At 39.3% G+C, this 20,370-nt stretch overlaps 1 protein-coding gene across 1 annotated transcript in view; it reads right to left on the reverse strand.

Moving 5' to 3' along the window:
• NOX4 (NADPH oxidase 4) overlaps positions 1 to 20,370 on the reverse strand; it is a gene marked incomplete at both ends in the record, with an annotated part of 103,278 nt that overhangs the window by 15,696 nt on the left and 67,212 nt on the right. The window lies entirely within an intron of this gene.

The raw sequence follows: 20,370 nt of genomic DNA on the forward strand, positions 1-20,370 counted from the left end.
GGCAGCAGGAGCACAAATGCTGGCTCATAACCAGATTTTTGTTCATCAGAATCCTCAAATCCTTCCCCACAGGTTTGCTCTCAGAGTTCTTCTCCCAGGCTGCGTTCATGTCTGGGATTAAGAATTCAGAGAACAATATGACCTCTTGGGTTGATTTTGTTGAATGGATGCCATAAACATACTATTTAATCCCTGTTTACTATAGGAACAATTTATAACTGAAAGAAATGTGGCTCTGATGGCCTGATGGCAATGGTCAGATAGGATTTCAAGACAGAAGAAGAAATCTGATGCTATATCAAGCAGCAGAATGAAGAATGGAGCATGGATTCAGGCATGGGCTTCTGCAAAGATTATGCAACTTGCATTTCCTGTCAAAGTGCTCTTCATTTCATTTGGTGGAAATGCAAAGTTCTGAATAAAAGCAGTCATTATAAATGAAATCTCAAAGCTTCAGTAAGAAGACAGACAAGCCAAGGGAGATAAGATGGCTTTTTGTTTCTTCAGTTGCATCCCAGATATATCACACTACTATATTATGGTCCCCCCCTAAGCTTTAATTTAATTAACATGAAGGAAGGGAATGGAATTTTAGTAAAAGTTTAGCAATTCCCCTCCAGGCAAACTTATTCAAATAAAAAGTTGTTCTTTTCACATGCATTCATTTCCAGACTTTTGAGTGCTTTCAGTAATTCTGGCACAACTTTTCAGCTCACAAAAAAGAAAAAAAGCCCTTCAGAACACGATATATCACAAAAATCAGCAGAACACCATATTAAAAAGATAGATGGTGAACGTACTTTCTGGTTAAAGCATACATATTCTACAGTATGGTAGAAAAGAAATATCCCAGCAAGCACCAAGACGGTTTTTTTTTTCTTTTTTTTTTTTTACAGGGCAATGCAAGTGCAGTATCACATGGCTGTCCCTGAACTAACAGACATGGTCTTGGTGACACAGGCAGCTGCATTACTTTTGTGACCCAAGCTATTCTCTTCTGAAAGGAACTGCATAGGGACATGTGGAGGTACCTGTCCACATCTGTTCAGCTTGGATGACAGTGCCATGCTCTGCTGTAGGGTGCCCTGAGAGAAGTTTACTGCCTATATTGCACCTCATTGCTCAACTTTACATTGTAGCTTAGGGAGCTATTGTGAGACATTATCAGGGATATTAGTGGAATAACAGATGGATAGAAGACTAATGAAGAATTTGTAGGAAATGTTAATTAAAGTCTCAGCATTTGGAAGCCGAACAAAATGCGTGGATATTAAGTACTGCATTAAGCAGACAGTGAAGTCCTCGTCTGATTTAAGTTATGGCAAAACTGTCAAAAAAGTAAGGACTTCCCCAAGCAGAATGAGGTTTTATACCCTTGGAGAAGTATTCAGTTTCCTGCTATGACCTAAGGGTAGATATCTTTGTATAAATATACTGAGTAAGTCTCCTGGAGTCAAAAGAGATGGAGACAGGACAATGTACACAGGGTAGGATGAGCTGCATGCCCACTGACTGCACTGGCTCAGCTCAACAGGATCTCAGAGATAGTCCTGCTCTGAACAGCAGCTGACGGCCACACAGAACTGAAGTGGTAGCATAAACTTACGCTGAGCCAAGGCCTCAGCTCAGTGCTGCCATGACGGATACAGACCGAGAAGTCCAAGGAATTAACTCTGATGGCTGAATCTCTCTCCTGCTCTGCTACTGCAATTCCCCTCCCCTCCGATGCACCAATGAGATCCCATCCCCTCCCTCTAATAACTCACAGCACCAGCCTCCACCCTCATGTGATAAATATTCAGACAAGTGCCTTTATGTTCCTCCCACACTGCTCTTCGTGCCTGGGAGGGAATTCTGTAAACATCTACAGAGCTATTTCACTATCTATCTCCCACCAAATTCCTTATGAATTCTTGCTTCCTTAGTACCTAAAAAACAATAAAACAGGAGTTTACAGCAGTGAGGCTGCTGGCTTGCTGGACACAGCTCAGTGATATTCTGGCCCAGTACTGTTTTGCTGTTGCCCTGAATTCTGCTGTCTGGTTGCATCCATCTCTTGTTTCCAGTTCAAGTTTGCATTGGTTTGGTGAGGGCAGCCTCTGCTGTGTGGCTGTTTGCACCTGGATGCATGGTAATACAGATGAATAATATTGGAAATTATCCAATTCTGAAACTTATATATCAGAAAATCTTTCATATGCTGGGTTGGTAGAAAGCAAAGCAGATCACTGAAGTGTTTAGACATACTTAGAGCCAAGGGTTCCATTTGCAGTTTTCAGTAAAAACCTAGATACAACAAATTACACTCCTTTACTTTTCAAAGACACTATAATCAGCGTTTTTCAACCATTTTCTGCAGCAAAAATCCACAGAGATGCTTCATCTTTTGAAATCAATATATGATGCTTCATGTCATTTAAACTTCAGTAAAGCACACACTCTGACATTACGCTTCCAAAACACTTGTGATTATTGAGAGAATTTCAGTACCAATATCCTTTTAAAGCTGAAGAACCAACACTGAACAAAGTATATAAGTTTATCATCCTTCGTTTACATGGATATCCAAAAGTATGAGGCCTTTTGCAGCTTCTAAGGGTAAGAAAATGTGACATCTGGCATGTGAGATCAGAGATTCTCATGTGATCATCTGACACTGTGAAGGATGATGTTTTCATTGCTGAAAACAGCAGTCCTTTAGACAAACAAGCTTCTAAAACCCAGTGGGTTCAATTAACTTCATATATTATTTTGCACAAGACTGCATATTATTTGAATTCAGATTTCATTAGGCATCATCTTTTTTAAAACATCTTGAGGTTCATTTCTGATTGATTGCATACATTATTTTTTCTTTTTAACATCATATTATTTAAAGTGCATGTTAGAGCTTGTAGGAGTTTCCTTTTCTCTTTTATAGAAATTCCTTCTTTTAGCTGTTGGTGCAACATCAAATTTTGACAAAGTATATGCCTTTATACCACAAAGAATCAACTGTCATTAGATTTTCTTCTCATAGTAACATGGCCATTTTTTTTTTCTTCCAAGTTTTAGTAAAGCCACTGGATTTTAAACCACACAGTTTCATTTATTCCTCTTTGGTTGGGTATAACAAAATCAACTGTTGTTCAGCTTATACCCTCAAGGCCCAGGAATGACTGGAGAATAATTTCGTATTTGTACAACATAGTAAAATATAGTATGTTGAAGGCAGGATGACTAAAGTAAGAAAACAGAAGAGCAACGCAGATACCTACACCTTAATGAACAAAGTTCACTCTGCAAACCTTGAACCAAGATTCATGGTTTTCTGAGACACAGTGCAGGTTCAAGGAGACTCTCACTGGAGCAGGCTGGAGCTAAACAGCAGTGACAGTTGTTCAAGTACCAATGGGGAGCTGGACATTTATCACAGAATTGAGGAAGATGGATGAAGGGGAAAAACTTGGTAACAATGAATGAAATTTTCAAAGAAGCACAGAAACAAAACTTCCGCCGAAGGCAACAGAAAACAGACACATTACTGACAGACATCGTGGCACGTACAGCTCTTTCTTCTTCAGGACTTCTATGGCAATCTGAAGGCAAACTGCAATTTAATACTGCCTTCCCTCAGAGCAAGTACTTTTTCATAAAAAAGTGAATAAAGCTGCCTAAAAATTGCCCCAAAATATTTATGAGTAGCCTGTATTTCTTATTGCTCCTTGCTGACTATCACAGAAGTATCAGTTTAGACCATCACTTACCTCATTAAAAGGTCTGTAAAATCAGTATGAAAATTGCAATCAAATATAATTATATATTCAAACAACTTTGCTCTCTCAAAGAAGTACATGTACTTTCTGTACCAAATTCTTGGTTCAATACTTTTAATTAATGTTACATTAATTCTCCTCCATGGCAGCCTTTTTAACTGTCATTTTTATACAATGTTTCCAAAAAGTATTCCTTTGATTAAAGATCACAAACGATTTAATTTTATTACAAGAAGAAATCCAATTTGCCACTTATTTCCTTAATAATGACAATAACTTCGGTGAGGCGCCTTGCCTTTCTGAAAATTGTCTCCTACCAATTCTGTTCCAGATAATGAAGTAAAATTAAAAGGAGAGTATTTGTAGTGGCCGCACCACCCATTTTTAACTTGCCTTTTGAAAATTTACTTTGTTGTATCATTAAGTGATAAGATACTGCTTCAGACCAATACCCTCAGCCAGGCTGAACATATCAGCCAGGTTTCTCCACAACTCATTCAATGCCACCATTGCAGTTACCTGCCCATCTCACTGCAGAAAGTATTTCTGATTCAAAGTAATTAACTTCAATATTTGACTTTCTGTCTATTGTAATAGTTAGAGGAAGTTTTTTCTTGACTATACTGTTGGCTTTGGTGGCCACTTCAGAGATGCCATTTAGTAGAGCTCCCGGATCCTTCTCACAAGGAGTGATGACATTAGCACTAAGCCCTTTTCCTCCCTTGACAAACCACACTCCCCTCAGCCAGTGTTCAGGTATTTTCAAGTTATTATTAAAATAAAAAATAGAAAAAGGAAAGTAGACAAATATTTCCATTAGAGTTTAGGGCTCAAGATAGCCTGACAGTATATACAAGAGATGTAGTAGCTTCTCATGAAAGCTGCTTTGCACTTACACAAACACACACAAATTTATATATAAGAAGCACATATTGTATCAAAGGTTAAACTACTTTACATGACAGAGTAGACTGGGGGGGAAAATCACTGTAAGAGGACATCCACACTGCTGGTAGTCTTTTCTAGCCAAGCTTCAATACACCTTAGGCCTGAGGAAATAAAAGTTGACTGACAAAGATGACAAGCAGAAACTGAAGCCCTAGACATGAAGATGCAGAAACAAAAGGCGAGAAGAAGCTGGCCAGAGTGCTGGTGGACAGAGTTGGCAGCAGATCAATCCAAAGACAAGGCCAGGCAGATCCCAATCCATTCAAAAGCAGCCCACTTAGTCTCTCTGGGCTGCACTGAGTAGACATAACGAATTAAAAGTGACAGCAGGAAGGAGAACAAAATGAAGAAGAATAAATCACCCAACAAATTCTGCAGTCACAATGAAGCAGTCAGTCCTGGAATAAAATGGAATCCTCGGCATATAGCAGAACTGAGCAGAAATACAATATCCCCCAGAGAAAAACTGCCATGTGCTGCTGCTGCTCCCTCTTTTCTGTCTTTGGATGTACAGTGGGTAAGCAAAGCAATTTACTTCAGTCATAAGGCTATCTGTTCTCTGGAAAACTCCATCTGTAAGGAAGTCTCTCACAACTGCACTTCCTTTAAGGAAAGATGCTCTCTGTGAGCCTTATATCCTAAACAGGACTGTTAATGTGCCTATTGGAGTAGGTTTCCTTCAAGGGAGCTACAGAGAATCATAGAATGGGTTGGAAGGGACCTTGAAGATCATTCGCTTCCAACTCACTGCTGTGATCAGGGATAAAGCACAAAGAAAATGATTACTGGTTTGGGAGTATGTAAAGCACATCTGGTTGAACAGAGATGCTTTCTATCAGAAAGCCTACAAAGAAGTTTTCTAAATATTGCTCTGACTGTAGAGAAATGAGGTGTGCAAAATTCTGAGAAAGCAACTTCAAATGGCTTCCAGATGTTCAGTGATAGACAAGCTCATTTCCTTAGATACGCAGCTTCTTATCTGGAAAGTAACATAGAGAACTGGATAAGCTAAACAGAAAGAATGAACACCTGTCAGAAGCTAGAGTGAACCACACACACACAGACACAATAAAATAGCAGATTAAGGATGAGATCACTGCATGCAGAAGGAATTTCTGAAGTCAATATAAGCCTATAGATGAATCTATATACAGACTCACAAGCAGAAGCTTATCAAGCTACTGGAGCATATACAGCATTACATCACAGATGAGCTCAATCCAGCCCTGAACATCTTGACCTCTTCATTGTTTTTCTCTGAACAGGCTCCAACTTCTCATTTTGAGTTCTGTTTAAAGTGAATGGCCCATTATTGTCTGCAGTATTCCAATTTCAGCCCTGCCAAGGCTCTATATAATGGCATAATTATTCATAGCTGGTAGTGTCATCATTATTACCTTTCCAAACATACAAAGATGCGCCTGTACCACCCTCTGGTCTCTTGGGTTAATCAAAAACGAAGCATTTTTAATCCCTTTAATTTTGATATTTCTTTGTACTCTTATCTTTCTGTGTACCATAAGAGGGTACACGATAACAAAGAGAATCTTATTGTTAGCATTTCTATGAAATTCTATTAAAAGATGAGAGAGAAAAGATGACTCCAACCAAGACAGATGAGCAAGAGAATTTGCAAGAGAAAAGTGGAAGGACCGTGTTTAAACTCACTCTAGGCACTTCAAATAGAGCATTTGTCTCGTAGTCTGCCCCACTCTTGCTTTTTGTAAATATAGTGAAGGATGTAACCAGCTGTTTGCAAAACACTGCTATAGGGCACTGCCATGAAATGGCAAGAGCAGAGGCGGGACATCACTGCAGAACACATCTGGCACAGATTCAGAGTCTAAGAGGAAAGTACCCTGAGGCTTTTGCTGTAGGTCCAAGTGCAGTTTCTACTGACCAGGAGCTGTGAATTTCTGTGAATATACAGAGAAATCACAGCGTGTCACAGGTCTTGTCACTCAGGAGACACACAGAAAATCTGATTTGTGAGACTTCTTGCATAAAATCAGCGTCCTGGAGCACTGCGCTGGTTAAGCTTATCCCTGTCATGTTGTTATTGTAAAATGCAGATCACAGAACTGTGCCCCAGGTCTGACCTCAAATGCCAGTTTTGATGGGTCTGAGAGGAACAGAAGTAGTCCTGACTTTTAATACAGTCTCGCTGATCCACTGTCATTTCCAGAATGTCATTCAATTCTGCAGCTATGCTCTTCATTTTGGTGTAATAAAGCAGCAACACTTTCTCAACTTCCATGAGCTTAATTTAATAGGTATCTGATTCATCTTACTTTACTTCAGCACACCTCCTGAAATTTGCCAGATCATTCAGAAGCTTCAATCCATCTGCTCTGCACTGTACTACCTTCCCTGTCCCAATACCATCTGAGCACTTAATTAACTTGGTGTTTACAGTTTCCTCCTTGTCAGTCATTACTTAAGATATTAAAAACAACAAGTCCCAAGATGAATTGCTGTATATTTGATACCTCACTCCATTATAAATTGTCTGCTTAAGAATTATTCACTGGTTTCTACCTGATAGTGATTTTTTTTTCTCTTCATTTTAACATACTATGCAGTATTCTGCAGTATTTTGCCTTGAGAGGTGGTGGATGCCCCATCCCTTGAGATATTCAAGGTCAGGCTGGACAGGGGTCTGAGCACATTAACTAGCTCTAGGTGTCCTGTTCATTGCAGGGGAATTGGACTAGATGACGTTTAAAGGTCCTTTCCAACTCAAACGATTCTAAGATTCTTATTCAGACAATAATTTGATAAACTCTCTATGAAAAGATAGAATTGTAGCATCATAGAGTTGCTCAGGTTGGAGAAGACCTTCAAGACCATCACGTCCAGCTGCAAAATAGTTTGGTTCAAGGACAAAAATGTAGCAAAAATGCTACTGATCCCATGACTCTAGGATTTTATTCTGCAGAATTGAGAGATACTATCAAGCAAATACGGATTATCGATTCTGTCCAAGCCTACTTTTTACTATTTTTCCTGGTACGGTACTTACATTTGCAAGTAAGCAGAGCAGGACATAGGAAGCACACAATAGGTTAAATCCCAGTGCTCTAGGTTCTGTGTATCTACCAACAGTAATTCTTTGCCCAGCCCATTCTGTATCTATCAGCTGAGATCAGCACTCTAAGTGTTTCGCATACCACTTACTTTCTTTCTGCTTAAGGGCTTCCTAAGCAGTTGTGATTTTAACAAACCATAAAGTAAAAATCAGGCTGGCAGATGAATACAGAGATTCTGAAATTGCATTTATGTTATGTTTTTCCTCATGACTGCATTCACCAACCATTTGTTAAACCATCACATATTTCTAATGCTATTGCTGCTCTATCTGCTGTGGAAGTGTGCAAAGGATCCAAATTAAAAATTACTCTTTCCCCCTTAGCAAGAACTTTACAAAGAGCACAAAAAGAAAGGATGAATGTGGCAGCTCAAGTGCTGTGCTGGGACTTAAAGACCCCAGACGAATCCAGTTCTCTGCCATACCTTCCCCAGGAAAACACAGGCATTTCAGTTTGACACTGTGTGAAAGTATTTAATTTATACACAGGAATAATTCTGTTTGTTTCTCCAACACTGCAAAGCACTGCAACAATGACCTCATTAAAAGGCTGAGAGGCCTGGAGAAATATCTTACAGTGGTCATAAACCTTATCAGTATATAGATGACACTATTTAATAAGTAAATGAAAGGGAGGGCAACAACACACAAAGGACTGTTTCTAGAATTCCCTTGCTTTATATTTTCTCTAGTGACAGTTTTATCTGCGGACCTCTCAGATACACGGCTTCAACTGATAGCTTCATATCTCATTGGAGAACTCTCAGCAAGCCAAACGTGAAAGAAAGGATAAAAATGACTTCAGATAAAAGCTTCAGTCCTGTAATTTCCCTGTGAATTCTGTTTCATCATTTTGGTTGACCTTACATGGCACTTGACTGAACAGGGTTTTTTTTAACCACTAGTGACCCAATGATAATGAAACCACACATAATTTAAAAGCACTTTTGTTTTGTTTTCTTTTGTTTTGTTTTGTTTTTTTTCTGTTTATAGTTGTTATGGATAATGTCCTTTGAAGTATCATCCATGAAGCCACCTTTGGTGCATTGAAAAACAGACCCTCATCTTACAAAAATGAAACCCTTTTTTAAAATATATGTTAAGTATTTCAGTCGTAAGTCTCCACTTTTGACATCATAAGATGGATAGAAGAGGGAAAGAAGTCAAATTTAATTGGCTTTTAATTGCCAAAGTATTTCCACTCTGTGCAGATGTTATTCACTAATGCCAGAATCTGAGTGCAGGGCTAAATAATTAATAACAGACAAAGTTAATCCAAGGAAGGGGGTTCATCTGTCCATGTATTGCTTGCACAGGCAATGAACAAAGGAATGGATTTCTTAAGGTCTAGTGATACTTCTTAGAGTTACTTGCAGCCAACCTGCTCTGTTTTGCTATCAAATGACTTCAGAAAGGCAGTCCAAATTTTGGTAACCACCGTTTACATCCGTCTCTTAAAGTAAGAGAGCTGCAATTCTACACCAAGAAAAGTGTACTATTAACTACTATAGAGCTGGTTCCCATTATTTGATCATATGAAAATAAAATGCATATTGTTAAAAACAGAACAAAACAACTTGCACATTCAAAAAGGAAATTGCTGCTGCAAATAGAGCAGTGAAAGTTAGAGTTTCTCACCTCAGAAGTGCCTCTTCTGCTGACTCTGAAAGAGGGAAGCAGGGACTGAGCCCTTGGGGACAGCCCTTCCGCTGCAATTTACAGCTTGGAAGGAGATGCTCAAGTGCATGCTAATGGCTCCCTGGATGAGAGAAGCCTTGGGGACACCAGGCTCAGCCTATTTTCTCCAGGGAATATAGAGCTCAGCAAATAAATTAGCCAGACATTCCTTAAACCCTCAACCCCAACAGAAGACAGAAGGATCTCATGTTGTCAGTGTGTATCAGCACCTCTTGCCTGTCACATAAGTGCCTACAAGCTCTCATTACAGTTAGAACCTTATAAAGCTGAGCAAGCTCATTAAATTCTGTTCTGCTGATCCCATAAGGTAAACCTGTTCGTTTGAATTAAGGTGCCTTTCTTCATGTAACGTGTGGACTGCATGCAAAATAGAAAGCTGCATCTGTCTCTCCTTTCTCCCTTCTCTCCCTTCCTCCTCCCACTCAGATCACTCAATATCCAGCAGCATTCCACTTCCTTTCAAGCCCTTCAGACACCAGATTCAAATACAGAGCTTTTTCTTAAGTTCATCAGCAATTCTGACACATGTGAGCTGAAGCAAAATTTCCTGGCCTCTCTTTGGCACAAAGCAGGGCTGATAGATAAGCAAGAATGTAATGACTGTCTTTCACCAAAAGTTTTCTCCTTCTGGAGGGAAAGCAGTACAGTATTTCACTTGAATGTAAGTGGAACATGTAACCAGAGATTTTTACACTCCCCAGATCAGCCATGATCTTTCAGTACAGCAGCACCTGCCCTTCCCACTCAGAAACACTGGCACAGCCACTGAATTGTCTACAGAATCCCTTACCTAAATGTTTTGGGCACATTGTAGCCTTTTTTCCAGCTTATTCTTAATTTTTATGGAGAGCTTGAGTTTGGTTCAGATTTGGTCATGTATCAGCTTGAATGAAGTGTTTATTTCCTAGATTTGAGCAAAATGAGTGAGATCAATACACTTCAAACTCCTACTGATGAAACGATTAGCAGAAAACTCACTTTGAAAACTTTGCAGTGGTAGGAGATACTCTTGATACATTCTTAAGATCACAGTTTCATCTTTACAGTGCCCAAATGCCCGGAATAGCAAGTTTATGACTCCTTCACATGATGAAATTACACGTACATGACTTGTCTCATCCCAGTTAAAGCAGCACAATATGGCCCACACACACACACACAGAAAATATGACAAATAGTTTCAAAGTCTTTTGATATTTCTGAGGGGTTGTAAGTACCCTTATTTTGAAGACGACTCTGCAAATAAATGGTCACATTTCCAATGCTGTTCACTTACCCATGTAAAAAAGGACAATTCAGCCTATTTGAAAGAACTTCAGAAATATCTTAGCGAAGTGGCAGCAGTGTAATTAAGACATTCAATTTTTAATGGCAATTTATCTAAAACAGGATGTAATTACATCGTAAACATTCCAATCTTAGAAAACAACACTATAGAATCACAGACTCGTTAAGGCTGGAAAAGTCCCCTAAGATCACCATCACCACCATGCCCACCAACCACATCCCTCAGTGCCACATGTGGCACAGTGTTCACATTTTTTTTAATATCTCCAGGGATGATGACCCCACCACCATTCTGGGCAGCCCATTCCAGCATCTAACCATTCTTTCTGAGAAGAAATTTTTCCTGATATCCAACCTGAACCTCTCGTGGTGCAACTTAAGGTCATTTTTTCTCATTCTATCACTGTTATCTGGGAGAAGAGGCTGATCCCCACCCCACCAAAACCTTCCTTCAAGGAGTTCTGAAAAGCAATAAGGTCCCCCCTGAGCCTCCTCTTCTCCAGACTGAACAATCCCGGTTCCCTCATCTGCTCCCCTTAAGTCTAGTGCTCCAGACCCCTCATAGATTCACTGCCCTTGTCTGGGCACACACCCAGGCCTCGATGTCTTTCTTGTGTTAATGGCCCAAAACTGAACACAGTTCTCAAGATGCAGCCCCTCCAGTGCCAAGTATATCTAGAAGTTATTTTATGCTTTAGAAATATGGTAAACAGTGGAGGGAAATACAGAGCTATTACATCATGACAAAACATCATGAGGCACTGTGCCTTACGAAAGCAAGAGGCCAGTGCTGAGAAGCACTCAGACATTTGGCCTCACTTGGGCAATTGAGTATTTTATGAACCAGACAGGACACAGAGAACACTTACACTGTACAGGCTGTAGGACAGGTTACAGTCTCCAAAATGTTGAATCAGAGTTAGGGCAGCAGGACTGACCCTATTCCCATGTATTTTTTGGAGCATGAAGCCATTTTGCTTTCGAAAGGTTCTCGGAGAAATGAGGAAACTTCCTTGTGGAGTTTGGCTTTAAATTATTTTCTACCATGCACAAACTTAATTTAAATTTCATATTACAGATACCGTGACAGCAATGGATAATTAACACATAAAGTGCTACATGAAAACTATTAGGCTTTAAAATAAATGATCTCAGTATCTCTTCTTTCCAGTTTGTGCCTTGTAACTCAGCTTCTGCCATTGCTTTGAGGGGAGAAAAAATGTCATTACATTTATGATACCAAGGAAGAAGCACTGTGAGGCACCTCACTCAGCACATGCAATGCCTCACTTTAGCTGCAGACACTTACACTAGTAATTTTCTGTCAAATCTATAACCCACACACTTTTTTCATTAGAAAACAGCCACCAGGATCTCTGAGTATCACTCAATTTATCTTCCCTATGCAATAATTGTACAAATCTTGTATTTAAGTTGCTGTTGTGTTAGGATTTATCTACTTCAGTCTCCAGTACTAGTCACAAGCAGCTTGAGCTAGCTGATTAGGCAACACTTAGAACGGATTTGGCAGCTAATATCACGGGCTGTTGCTGCTCTGCAGCTGCTAACAATGTTTTCCAGCTGCTGGCTGTCTGGCTGCTCAAAAACACTTGTGCTTCTTGCAAACCACTTGACGTGGATGTAGAAGAATTTTCCTTTGGGCAAGACTGGCCTACTAGGCACCATCTCCCAGGAGCCAACTCCTGTCCCAGTGACTGAAGATAATTAACTGCTGCAATAACTTACTATGGGATGAAATGAATTCTCTATTACAGCCAGTTTTTAAGACTTGAGAGAGACTTCTGAGCAAAGTTCTAGCCTCAAAGCTGAAGCACGTTTCTCAATGAAGTGTGCTTGATGTATGTGTTTACTTGACGATGCTCAGTCCAGCATGGCCTGGTAGACATCCCACAGCCCAGATCTCCTATTCATTTCTCAGAGAAGATACAGGATGGCTGTCAGATCAACATGGGCACTTCTCTGTTTCTGATTAGCACCGAGAGCTTCAAGTCCAATACTGCATGAAAAATAACTGTGTAGTATCTCACGTACATAAAGGAGCCTGGCACTCAGAACTGAACCACTCCATCAGTGCTTACTGTCAATAGGTTGATGAAACTGAAATTTAGGCTCATGTCCTGACGAGAAAAGAGCATCCCTGTCAATTTTGTGAAAAACTGCAAGCTTAACTATCTCTTTTGGCTTGAATATTCATGTTCTCCTCTGCTCTTACGCAGAGCTTATACTTGCTCTGCTACCTCTGGGGCAGCACCAGTGTGTTCTGTTTTCTGAAGCATTAAGTGGTTTGAAGGGGACTGGTGGTACAGCTGAGTCTCTGATCTCATAGCTTTCCTGCTTCTTCAAACCTTGTTTGGGCAAGAGCCAGAACAGAGCACTGCTATAATTCTGCCCTCCTTAGACACCAGGAAATACAGTTTTTGTTGTATCTTATATAAAATTACATGAAATACAAAGGAAGGCACAGTAAGCAGCTCCTTTTTCCTTTCCAATTTCTTTAACATCTTTAGGGGCATAATATTGTCCATTGTCCTCTTTATTCCAATTGGAATTCACATCTTTCTTTTCTCTCCTTTTCACTTCTTTGTTGTAACTGGAATTCACATCTTTTCCTTTTTCACCAAGACCAACAAAGCACCTACAAAAGATGCTGGCTCCTTGACAAGTTCTATGTGAAACTCAGCTTCAGCGGTCACATGCTGAAAGCAAGAGGCCACAAATTAAATTGCTAATGTGCAGGTAGGTGTATAGGAGTGAATGAATGAATCTTTCCTTTTGTTCATGGACTTAAGGAGGAAGTCACTACTGTCAATAACCACGATACGTTCGCATTTGTTTTTCTCTCTCCAGAGCCCAGTGACTGGATTTCTGTACCTACGGTAATTGTGAAACTAATTTTTTTCAACTACTGTAAATCATTATATTTAAAACTTTGATAAAACTGGATATGGGGCCAGAAGGGATCACTGAAACTCCCTCTTGCATAATGAATCAAAGAAGCCTACTAGTATTTTATGTACCAAACTACTGTTACTTCTATTCGAGCTACGTAGAAAAAAAAACTTCCTTCCAGATATCTGGTGGCAGTTAATTCCACATAGTCTGGCACTGCTGCTCAGTAGAGGGCAGATAGATATTAATTAAATCAACAGGGTTCATCAAGGACTGTGCTCATGCTCCCAAACAGCAAAATGAAAACCAGTTGCAACATTCTGTCTTCTGCCATTCAGTTTAAATAAAACAATCTCCTAGGTATTTTGAAAGGTTTAGGAATCTTTTATTTTCAGTCAACCCTTCTCCCTTCTCAACTGGGAGCATTGCAATATTTTGCATAAAGCAGATCATGCCTGCTAATGAGCCACAGCTATGATGTGATGAACAGAGCTAAGTTGAACTTCAAATGTAGATTGCTTAGTACTCAAAAGAGAGTATATATGCCCACAAAGCATCAACTTTGTATGTATGTTGCTCCACCAAACTCTCAGAAGATACAGGTTTCTCCCCACATCTCTACTTCTGAAAGATCTGTACTTGTTTCTTCGAAGTTCCTTCAATTTCAAGTTAAATCTGAACAGCAAAATTCCCTTCTACTTTGAGGGGACTCACTGCCTCTACACTGTTGGAACTTGAACTCAAGGCCTTTGGAAACATAACAAAAGTGTCTTTATGTTGCACTAGAACTTACTGGGGCATTGCACTGATACTATAAACAAATAAAGCCTCTGTCTCAAGGAATAGATGACCCATATTTGAATTTAATGTACCATTATAAATATTGCAAGATATCAAGCTGTCCTTGCTTGATATTATGTGGATATGTCCACATTTCTCTTTCTAGGATCATAGCTCAAACATACAGAATGAATTACAGTCCTCCTTCTTTCCATTTTCCTTCTGGTTTCAAGAAAACCAAGCCAATATTTGCATTTTTATTGACACTACTACTTCTACAGCATGATTTTTGTTTTTATAAACAGCTACCAGCCTTTATCCTGCTGTCACTGTTGTTTGTGCCATTTGGTAAAAATCCCAAATTACAAGAAAATATCCTTCTCTTACAGTGGAGATTTTGTGTTCATGCAACTCAATTCTGCACTGGACAACAAACTGTACAGGATAACATAATACGGTCGAAAGGCCAATGTAAAAAAAGGAAAATGGGTGAAAGGTTACAGCCAAAAAAAACCCCACAAACCACTAAGAAAGCACCCCAAAACATTCTGCTTTATAAACATGTTGAGCTTATTTAAATGTCACCGCTGATTCCTTCAGCAGGTATCTTTTTTTAATCACTTAATCAATCTAAATGCTCTGAGTTCCCTGAGACTCAGGCTTACTGAGGGCTCAGTGTTGCTGTGAGACAGTTAGCTTCCAGCCTGCATTTTGCAATAAATCTTGGAGCACTTCTAAAACAGAAGTTTTCACGCTTGGAGCACTCAGTACAGTACACAAAGCACTGTACTGCTTGTGTGGGCACTACTGAAAAGCTCCTTCACTTGGTATCTTCCTATGTGATTTCAGCAATATAAGCAGACCATGTGTTTTTGTAGCTGGAAACAGGATGAATACTATTTTATATCAAAGAGCCAAAGGCACAAATCAGAAAAGACAGCAGAAGACCTGATTCCTATTTCTGGTGTATTTCTATTTCTGTAACAACATAGAATACCTTTTGTAAAGCACTTCACAGAAACCCAATTTTAGAAAATCACTGTTAAATTTGATTCCTTTTTTTTAAATTATAAAACTTGCCTTATAATGAAGAGTGAGTGACAAAGGCATAAGTCATACTTTTATCCCTTGCACAACACCAAGGAAGATGTTGCCTTTGCTTCTAATGTGAACTGAACTGGGTTTCTAGGACATGATCTTGCTGACTACTCCTGAGTAGTAAATCTGGGATGCAGGGGAACCTCCACATATATGATGTTTATGCACTGTAACCTCCAGGAGCCACATGCCAGGACTCGTTGCTTTTTCTAGTTAGCCACAAATTACTTTTCTCTCTAAAAGGAAAAACATTCTCAAGACAGTTACAAATAAGATAAAACATTTATTTCTGGGGTATTTATGAAATTTTAGAAGCTTCTTGGCTCCAGCCTCAGGCTGTAGTAAATTGGCACGAATCCATCACAGATCCATTATCATTAAAATGAGTAGCGATTGGGAGCCAGATGGCACAACAGTTCAGGGCACTCAGTTTCAGCCGCCTATTTGTCTAGACTGCTCCATGATTAGAATTGAATAACATCATTTGGCTTTGCTTGAGCTAAAAATTTCAACACCTTAACAAAGATGACCTTCAAAGATATATATTTGAGCCTACATATATATAAAGGTAAGGGTTTGGAATTTTGTTTTTTGTGACAAGAAAATGACCAGTATTTTGGTACGTGCACACCAAGTCTACCTTAATTTATGAAAAATATATACCAAAGAAAGGCTTATAAGTTTGTGACAGATGGAAATTACATATTTTTGGAATACTCTTTTATATTATTATACCTTCTAGGTTCTTTTTTTTCCTCCAAAGTTCAGCATCTTGTTATTTCAGTTAAATACTAATACAGTGTTCAGCTTCAGTCATTTTTCAATTATCCATAAAGAAGTACTGCTATTTCTGTATACGAGCATAAAAGAAATTCCTCTCCATGTTTCTTAATTAAAAAAAAAAAAAACAAACAACAAACAAAAAGAATGGCACAGTTTTAAAAAGAGAGCATAAGCTGTTACAGAACTTCGCCCTGCAACAAAGTTTTGCCTATTTAATTTGTTCAAGAGAAAGTTGTGTTATTAAATGACCTCTATCCACTCATACGGAGGTATCACTTTCTGTAGAGCTTCCTTGTTTGGCAGACGGTGGTACAATGAAATGGCAGATTGGAAACTGATGCTAAAGAAATTCATGCTATACATACATGAAGCAACTGAAGCAAGTGGATCTAAAGGTTTACGAATCACTTTTCCACCAAACCCACAGAAGATAAGAATGAATATTTCCAAGGGGAAAAAAAAAACAAACAAATAATTCCTCTAAAAAATCACACACATATTTGAGTACTTTGGTAGTATCTTGAAAATAAAAAAAATGCATCTGCAATCTCAAAAGTCACTTTTGAGAAAAAACAGAAACTTGCTGAAAAGATTTAACGCCAACAGCACTTGCGACCCATTCCTCACAAGCAGAGTTTTCACAGAATAACAGAATGGCTTCAGTTGGGAAGGGACCTCAAAGATCATCAAGTTCCAACCTCCGTGCTGCGGGCTGGGCTGGGATGCGGACCACTAGAGCAAGAAATCAGACTGCCCAGGGCCCCATCCAGCCTGGCATTGAGAACCTCCAAGGATGGGGCACCCACAGCTCTGGGCAGCACCTCACTGCCCTCTCAGTGGAAAACTTTCCCGACATCTAATCTAAATCTCCCTCCTTTTGTTTAAAGACATTCTCACTTGTCCTGTCACTATCTAACATGTAAAAAGTTGGATTTCTTCCTATTTTATAATCTTCTTTTAAATATTGGGAGATTACTGGAAGTTTTGTGCAGCATTGGCCTCACTCCTGCCCTTGTAACCTACCAACTTAACTCCTAACTCTCAGACTTATAACATTTCTCCACGTGTTTTGTCCTTCCCTTCTGACAGACCAGCTAACGTCAAGGTCAAACACAGTATGACAGTGGAAATCAGCATGGTGCCAGTCAGTAACTTAGGAACACACTGCTGGCTAAGCTCAGTGCCACATGCTGGATCTGATTAATGGGCATTACAACATTTTCAGGCCCAACCTTCTGCAGCCTGTGTTAGTACTGCAGCATGTTTTGCATTTTATGAGTAATTTAATGTGATAAACAGTATGAAACTCCTGGGCTATGCAGGCAAACAGGCAATGTACAAACTTGATTTCAACTTCAAGAAAACTCCTGTGGAAATACCTGAAGAGTGATATTTTTAAAAGGTCCTTTAAGAAATTTACGAGTCTTAGTGCTCGCTGTCAAAGTGACTGGTCAGGACAAGACTCACTGCAACAAGTTCAACTTGTTGATACGCCTGACTGTGTTCGTGTTTGTGTGGCCCACCTCAGGGTCCACTGCAGGCTCGTGGAGGTGAGGGAATGAAGAAGAAAGCTGCAAGCACATCTGCAATTTGGTTTGAGGGCTGAGGATCTTCCCAAGTGGTACCATTTGGAGGCTGACATGAGACCCTGCCTGTCTGGCTGCCCACAGTTGCAGGTTTATTCTTCAGTGTTCAGAATGTCACTTCCCACAGACAGGAATGGTTTCATGTCAGCTAGGAAACAGATTTTCTGCACCAAACATTTTACTGTGGATGGAGAGTTTCCTGATGAGGGTCCAGTAATGTCCAGTTTCATCTTCTGAAGCTCACTTGAGATATGGATAAGACTTGCCTGGACTGGACTTCTCCCCCAAGTTCAGTAACCTATGTAGTACAGTATGTTTCATTATGAAACTCCTCTGCAGGCATTTATGGGAGAACATACTCCCATAACTCTTCCCTAATAACTGCAGTTTTCCCAAGACACAGTTGCACTGTCATGTGAAAGAAGCACAAGATGATGCTGAACTCCCACTCTGCAAGCTCAATATGAAAAGCAAGTGCTGGTGTAGTGCTCCATCTAAGCCCATGGGCTGCACTGATAACAAGTGCTCAAGTTGCCATGCTACTTGTGGACATACACAGCTAAGCCAAGGAAGCACTGAAATGTGCAAAGTGGCTTTTTCAAGCTTGAATCTTTGTAAGCTCTGGGTCCTCTATAACCTGCCTCATGTGTCAGAGCAGGTATTCAATTTAGTCATCAACAGCAGAATAAATTCAGACAAACACAAGGGTCATCGAAAGATCTAACGTTTCTTCCTGCATCAACCAAGACCGCAAAGTACAACTGACATATTTACCTAAAGAATTCAGAACAATGTGTTTGTATATGCTACAAAAGTACTTCCAGATATTCCAGTGCACAGACATCTTGGAGAACAAACACATACTCAAAATTAACATGCTGTTTCATGAGATGGAGTTCAGATCTTAATATAACAAGAACATAAGTCAGCCCAGAAGACAAAGCTTCTACCTCTTTTGAAACTGATGGATTATACTTGGCTCATTTTGCCTTTAATATTTCTACTGTAACTCTGAATATCCTGGATGATACTGATCACCTTCCTTTCCCACCTCCTTCTTTTGGTATATGTCTCTCAAATACGTGCAAACTTTTGCTCATTCTACCTCCTAAACCTTGCTCATTCAGGCTATTCATCTAAAACATTATTGTAATTGCTCTTCTATTTTTAACCTTCCATATCTTTAGGTTATTCATAAGTGTTTGAGGTTTCATCCTGTGTTCCACAATAAGGTCACATTAAAATGACCTTACTGCTCAGATCCTTACATGGTACAAATGATGACTGCTTAGCTGAAGTCAAGGAACCCTCATTTATGAGATGTGTCTGCTAATTATCTTGATTTCTGTTGACTGATCTTTTAATAAAAATGAGCACACTGAAATGCGAATAAGACAGAATATATCATGAAGATGAACATGTTTTCTACCTTGCCGAACACAAGGATTTCACTTGAAAAAGAACCCCCAGGGAAATTAGGACATGTCAACAGTATTCAACTAGCTTGTAAATACACGATAAATTTCTGTAAGCAAGCAAGCAAATATGCATGGATTAATGATGCTATAAGCAGAAATCTATTGTTTGTAACAACATATGCAAAATTTTCTATCAATCAAGTGCCAAAGTGTGACTCATTTTTTGCATTATGGGAATCACTCAATCTTCCCAAGTAATATGGCTGAAAACATTTATCATTTCATATACAGGTCCACTTAAGTTCAAATAGCTCCATGTATGATCTTGAAAGAGCTGTAACATGGACTGAGCAGAGAAGAACAGATACTCATTCCCCCACAGATTTGATAATGCTAGTCTGCTGCACTTGACAACAATATTAGCAATAAATTGCATACGAACATGGAAATTCAGGTAGCTTGTGAATGATTTGTACAGAGGTAAGGAGGATAAGCTTCCTTCTCTGGCCAGTCTGACAGCATCCACACCATGACAGAAAACATTTAAGCTAAACAAAGCTTTTTACTACTATGGAAAAATTACTATTCTAGTGCTCCTACAGGTGAAAGACCAAGGTAATAATACATGGAAGTCCTAATGAAACAAGCAGAGCAGACAACTTAAGGTATCTCCCAGAGTCTCATATATTGTACCTCCATGATAGTCCAGTAAAACAATAACAATAGGTGATGCAAAAAATAGAACTGGGGATAGAATCCTTTCACCCTTGAAGTCAATGCAAAAGTTTCACTGTTTTGGGAATAAGGATTCACCTGAGTGCTTTTATTTTCCAGTATTTACAGTGAAGAGGTGACTAGTTCACAGCACTCAGCTCTTCTATCTGCTGTATGCTTTTAAAAAAGTTATTAGATTTTAAGAGCTGTATTTAGCAAGTAGCTCCACTGGCTTCTTATGTATTACAGGAACCAGTTAATGATTAAAATAATGATGATTGAAATGAATAATTTTGCTGATTGCC

The sequence above is a fragment of the Tetrao urogallus genome (assembly GCF_951394365.1).
Source record: "Tetrao urogallus genome assembly, chromosome: 1".
Classification (NCBI taxonomy): domain Eukaryota; kingdom Metazoa; phylum Chordata; class Aves; order Galliformes; family Phasianidae; genus Tetrao; species Tetrao urogallus.